Here is a 6,900-nt window from a genome sequence, read left to right as displayed (position 1 = left end):
TATTATAATATCATATTTTGTTATTTATAAAATAAAAATAATGTTTATTATATCTGATCATGGAATGGTTTTTATTGAATAAATGGGTATTGGTTAACCACATGAATAACCTGTGAAATATTGAACAAGTTACAAGCTACGTAACGTACACGCCAATTGTACGACATGATCAAAACGTCTGTGAAAAACCAATGAAAACGAAAAAGAAACTCCAAACGAAAATGGCCGTTGAATGCCAGGCGAAGTGAACGTTGCACTTTCACAATTAAAAAATAAAAAGGAAAATAACACGTTAGAAATGAACCATCGGTTTATAGTTCCATTGACGGTGCCGAGGTATCATGGCGCTAGTGTCGCGTGTGTTTATCTTTAGTTCTGCTATCCGACGCTACGCTTAATGGCAGCACCAGCTCTATACTTGCAAATAACTCCAATAAGGTATTTATTATTCCTATTGCTATAAAGTAATATTAAAACTGAAATTAAAACTATTATTTATTAATGAATATATTTTACTTTACTCTCAAATAATTTGTTTTCCTGTATAGGTATGGATTTTTATAGAAATGTACTTTTACTATTTATATTGGGTAGATACTATAATTTCATTGTTTATTTGAAAGTTTTTTACTAGACACGTGCTAAGGTGTCCATAATTCGATTGAAATATATTAGACAACAGTTTTTTTTACACTACACTTAATTAAATATTATATTTCAGCAAAATTCCTATAGGAAATGAATATGACTCTACACTACTACTTCTCGGACGATAAAAAGTATCGGAAATGTCGATCATGTGATCGGTCGACAGATCGAAAGGGGTCAAGCACAACAGGTGAGTTGCGGAGCACATCAACTAAAAAATAAAATATCGAAATGCGAAAAAATAATAAAAATCGGCAAATATAGTAAATTGAAAAAAGAATAGCTTCGTCTCTGTCTGACGATGGTAAAGCACAATAGCGCATCCCTTTCGCGAGTGCGCGCACGTGGTTTTCGGCGGGCCCGGTGCGGGCGTGAGCGGGGTAGCGCGGGGCAGTGCGGGGCGCGTGATGCTCGAGGATGCGAATGCCACATCCCGTCGCGGCCCGCGCCGTCCGGCTGCGTTGCCCGTAACCTCCGATTGACCTCATTTTTTTTCTTCAATGTAAATATTCGGCTCGTTTTGCCGCATAGTCTATAAGTGGTATTAAGTTCCTCCATCGCATTTAATTTTTATTTTGTTATTTTTCGTCAAATTACAGACTTTCAAAATTAACTTCGAGTGTTCAGGACTTTTTATTGAAGACAAAAAAAAATTAAGTGATAGGAACTTAAAATTTTCTGAACTGTGTTAATATTTAGAAACTTTGTAGAATAAGTTATCTAGTAAGATTTTAAGACGTCATTGTTATTTTTGTGGTGCTCGAAGATTTCTGAAATTGAAGCTACAAAAATTAACAAAGTTCCGTGATTCCTAACTTGAAGAAGACTATAGAAGATTTGTATTTATCACGATATCAAGGTAATTTGTGTAAAAGTGTTACATGTAGTGTTACATTCAGTTTATCATTTTGTTTCTACATAACTTTATTTTTTTTTTTTTAAATGTTTATTATTTTTTATTATATAATATCTTTTATTGGAAAAATGCTTGTCTTAGAGAAATACTAAAAATATGTAGAGTAAATGAGAAAAAAAAATTTGCACATGAATTCCATAAGCTTGTAACGTCATGTAAAGGTTAAAAAAGTGATGGTAGTAAATTTACTTATCTATGTCTGTTACGCATATCATTAGGTAGGTACATGTATTAAAATTAAACGTTTATTGACTTAAATAATGTATCTGTTTTGTACTTAACCTACTTTAGGAAATGTATAATGTAATGTAGCTACACCAATACAAAATGAAAATCTGTTATTTTGGAAAATGCTGCAGACCTTTGTTCAAAAAAACTTTTAGGCATACCTAATAATATAACAATTAATATACGAAGGAGTTGTATTAAAAAATCAATCATTTTATTTAGTAAGAGGCACTGACTGAATGTATTTTTTAATATCAAAATAAAATTTTCTTATTATTTATATCTAAAGCCTTTTAGTTAATAACTGTCTCGTTAAAATCACAGTGAGTTTATTGACCCCACTACAGCTGGACCGCTGTCTGAAAAAGAATCATATTATCAATTCATTCCCGGCTCAATCATGCACCGGTTCGAAAAAAAACACCCCGTCTGTAGGAAATCACCACTTTATATAACCGAAATGCATTTAATACCCCAAATATTGAAGCAAAATTATTTTGATGCTTTTAAAATATTTATACTACCTATTTGTTAAAAACCGTAATTGCATCGATTTCGTTACTTTGTCTTATGATTTTGGAATACCTATTTAAATAGAAACACATAAATTGATAAATAGAGACACATACATTGAAAATATACTTATGTACAAAAAGATACACAGTATAATTTTTAGATAGATAAATAGGTATGTTTGTTGAAAAATTCATATAATTTTGTTTATCTTGTAAATCATTTAAACACAAACATTGGCAAGCATTTACATTGGTGGTTCCTTTGGTTGTGCAAATGTTCATGGGCCTCAGTAGGTAATCACTTAACATCAGGTGACCCGCCCACTCGTTTGCTCGCTATTTTTTTTAGCTCATGAATTAAGCAATTTTGTTTCTATTTTCATAAATAATTCCTATTTCAATTCAAGAGCATCAAATAATTCGGAATTATTAATCAACAATTCAACACTATTTTTCAACCTATACCAATGTATTCCAGAGTTTATTTTTGTATGTATATATTCTGTTTTTCTTAGTAAAATAAATATAAAAAAAAGCAATCACATTTAGATTATAGAGTTGTCAAATATTTTTTTTAATTAGTAGTTACACACTATTAAAATCGTAAGAAGCGTGTAGGTATAAAGTACAAATAATTAATATCAAAATCAGTTTGTAAATGCGATCCACTCTGAAAAATACGATCCACAGATAAAATGCTTACAATTTTTAAAAAACCGCCAGAATTTACCAATAAAAATACTCTCTCACCCGAGCCCATTATTATGCATAAAATGTGCTTTAAATACGTATCTCTCATTGATATTGTCGGTGCCGATTACGGGGATTTTTTGCGAATGATTGAATTTTATTTACAATTAACCCGGCCTCGGCATCGTCGAAAGTGAGAGTGACGATTAAATGCCATTTAAAAATAAAACAGTTCGCCGCCATAACATTGGAATGCTGATAATGTATGCTTGTACGTACTACTATGATGGTCATTTATCCCAATTTTTAAATAAATGTTTGTTAATTAGGTACCAAAGGGTTGTTGTCTAAGATGCTCAACAAAAAGAGCTCTTTGTAAAATAAAAAGCTAAAAGTTAAAACTCAACGAAAGTTAAGCTTTCTATTCTCAGCCTTGGTCTACGTGTATTCTAAAGAAAGTGGCAAGGCGTGAACAAAACGTCTTAGCCGTAAGAAGCCGCCCAAAAGCAAGGCCGTGGAGGGTAGTGGGCGCGGGCCCGCCTAATTTGTCTTAGGCGGAAAAATCGCGCGGCGATTACAAGTGGCTCGTAACGAAGTCGGCCCCGCGGCGAAAGAGGTGCGGTGATGAGGGGGTGGGGTAGGGGGAAGTAAGCTCGGGGTGGTAGCGCGGCGGGCCGCGGACAGTCTCAGTCGTCCGTCTGGAGTCGCGGCGGCCGGCCGGGCCGCGCGGCGCAATACACGTTCCTCGTGCTCTTGTGATTATAAATTTTAATAATACAAAATTCAAAAAAATCTAAATTTTAAAATTCTAACCGCGTCTTATCGAAGATATTTTTAGGCTAAAATTTCCCAACCCTCACTTTTTTAACCTAAACTGTTGGCAGTGAAAAAGTTTTGCGAAATTTTTAATATTTATGTCGGTTACATTTGTAAAGAGATTAAACGTTTGGCCGTTATTGAGAATATTTTTATTTAAAATTTATTTTTCTTAACTTACGAGCGACACCTTGAGTGAGCAATTAATTTATAAATAAAATTAATATTAAGCGTTAAAGTAATATTAAGGTTTAAGAATACAAAGTCAATAATAACAGACTGCCACCATTACTTATAATTAGATTACCGGATATTGGGACTTTTGTGGTTAAAGGACAATAATAAACTTTTGTGCTTCAAACAAGAAGACTCTTATTCGAAGGACCAAATCTGGTGATTAGAATTGTCAATTGTTGATAAGCTAGTTTGGTTATTCTTTATATTTGGTTATATTTTGATTAATCGTATTATTTTATTTACTTAGTTTTTTATGTATCGTTAGTTAGACATTAAGTAGGTAATTCAATTTTTTTTTGTATGCTTAATTGATTGTATTTATATTTTAACTGTTATTCAAAAACATGCTAGAGATGTTGAGGAAACGATAATTTACTTACCTACCTACTTATTGTGATCCGACGGGTGCTTGATGAACTCTCTTATTTTTGATATTATCATCTTTTGTTGTACTTATGTATTTTTTCAAATCGTATCTTTTTGTTCATGATTTATTGTATTATATGTTTTTTGGTAATTTATGTTATATTTATTTTGATAAGTTACACTTGATTAACAATCTTGTGTTAATAAATGTTTTCTTTTTGTTGTGTTTTTATTTTTTCTCATTTCTTTTTATTTATTAGAACCTATTCATTATATTTTGATCGCTTGCTTTTTTGTTCATTATAGTAGCATTATTGTACCTATCCTAATTGTTAGTAGTTTGTAATTTTAAATTATCCTTTACTGGTTTTATGGAAAAAAACATCATTTATTGTGTATAAAAAATGCCAAAATACTTATTTTAAATCAAAAGCTTAATATTGATGAATATAATAGTATGAAATTAGAGATAGGTACATACTTACGAATTATGTCACTTTGATCACTATAGAATTTAATAAAAGAAGTCCGACGGCGTGTCTTATAATCTGTTTATAAGAAGTAGAAATCCTTGATTGACTAGTAGGTACATTTTTACATTCTGTCTGTAATACACAGATTAGGTATATTACAAAATATACCTAGGTATTTGTCAACCAAAAAAATCTCACTTTTTTCAATAGGTAATAAAATTGTGGATTATCCTTATAATCTGTTAAACTGACCAATCTGGCTTTATTTCACATGGGCTTGGCATTCACGGCAATTTTGAAGAGTCAATAGGTAGATCCTCTACATTGAACTAAATTAAGTACTAGGTACTTTACCTTGAACAAAAATTGTATTCTGTGAAGGTGACCATTAAGTTGTAAGCAAAAATGGTTTACAACCTGCAAACATTTTTACTATTCGTCTACATGGAGACTCTTGGTGCTTTAGCACAGGTTCGAAAAGTAGTTCTTACTAATAAGAGTCTTTTGAATGAGTAACTGTAAGAAGGTGACAGTTAATTTTTCAAAAGGCAACTGTCGAAATTGTTCAGATTTGATTAATTATGGAGTAACCTCTACAATTTTCAACACTTACAGAAAAATATGGAGGGGTCCAGTAAAATTAAATGATAGACATGAACAGAGGTCATATTATTTTAGTTGTAAGCAGCTGAATTTTCGAAAAGCATTGTAGACCAGGCCAACTTTCACAGTGAAAGAAAGGAAAACGAGAAATAAAAAGATTATAATTTGAAATATGAAACCTACCGTAAAATGATCTGATCCGTTTGTTAATATTACTGTGTTACGCCTATGATGAAATTTTCATTTTATACCCCCTGAGTTAATTTTGAGCAATGTTGACGTGTAGTTTGTTTATCCTTGCATTTACTTAAAAAATTATTTATACCGAAAAAAGGAATATTTCCGTTCTTGGCGAGGCCTCGGCCAGCAATAGTTTCCTAGTTTTTGGTACTCTATGTTCACGCAGTTTTTCAAGTATGTTTCAAGCTTATTTTATTGAAACAAATAATAACTAACTTAAGATTTTTTTCTCTATATATTGCAAATATGTTCTATTTTTATGGATACTTAATTTTATTTATAAATGAAGAAAAATAATCCACCAAAATGACAGTTTTATATGTCCGTAATTTTGTGAAATTATAACTTTTTTGTTTGGATTTTTATAATGTAAAAAATACCAAATTAAAGATTTTTGTCTTCCATTTTAGTAGTTAAGGACTTTCATTTTAGCAAATATATCTCTTTTTGTTAATTAAACAAGTAATTTTTGATGTAGTGAGCGTCAAAGATTACATGAAACCCAAAATTCAATAATCGTCTTTGGTATTTTAGGCAATAAGAAAAAACCATCAATAAATTGTAAAATGTTGTCTTCCAATTTAATAAAACAGAAAATTTTCTGCAATGTATCATAAATACGTTTTTAAGTAAATGCAGGGATTAACAAAATATAAGCGGTCAAAATTGCTCGAAAATGGCTCAGAGGGTATGAATCCTCTTAAGGGCTTTATTATTTATGAGAAAAATGTAAAATTCTAAGTTTTTAGACCATTGTGTATAAATATAGTAAGTACCTATATGTTTCTCTATAAACATTGCAGTTTCCAGTAGTTATTACTTAGGTTCCTAACACATTCAAAATAATTTTAGTTCATAGCTGGTAGGTGCATGAATTGGGCATTTATCTTTTGTCTTGACCAGTTATTTAATTAATAAATATGCATGATATATGCAATTTTGCTGTACTAGCAGTGGGCATAGTATATCTCTACCGCGATAACACAAAGGATTCATTCCTACGGGATTTTTAAAAAGTCAAACCTCCACAGACGAAGTCAATCTAAAAACCAGTTTAAATTATTTCCTACTGGCTTGAATTATGTATACGTGAAATAAGTATACTTAAACCTAAGTTACCCTTTACGAACATTCTAAACTTTAGATTACATACCTATACCTATGTTCA

The 6,900-nt window shown here is 31.3% G+C and overlaps 1 protein-coding gene across 5 annotated transcripts in view; it reads left to right on the top strand.

Moving 5' to 3' along the window:
* Positions 1-1,093: 1,093 nt before the first annotated feature.
* LOC123875174 (homeobox protein prospero) overlaps positions 1,094-6,900 on the top strand; it is a 147,834-nt gene continuing 142,027 nt past the window's right edge. For 4 of the 5 annotated variants that reach the window (XM_045920859.1, XM_045920860.1, XM_045920857.1 and 1 more), the window contains exon 1: positions 3,658-4,206. The gene's annotated coding sequence lies outside the window, so the exon portion shown is untranslated. Of the gene's footprint in view, positions 1,508-3,657; positions 4,207-6,900 lie in introns of those variants that run through there. The other variant, XM_045920858.1, reaches the window with a different exon arrangement.

This window comes from Maniola jurtina, chromosome 19 (assembly GCF_905333055.1).
Source record: "Maniola jurtina chromosome 19, ilManJurt1.1, whole genome shotgun sequence".
Taxonomy (NCBI): domain Eukaryota; kingdom Metazoa; phylum Arthropoda; class Insecta; order Lepidoptera; family Nymphalidae; genus Maniola; species Maniola jurtina.
This window is presented reverse-complemented; position numbering and strand designations above follow the sequence as displayed.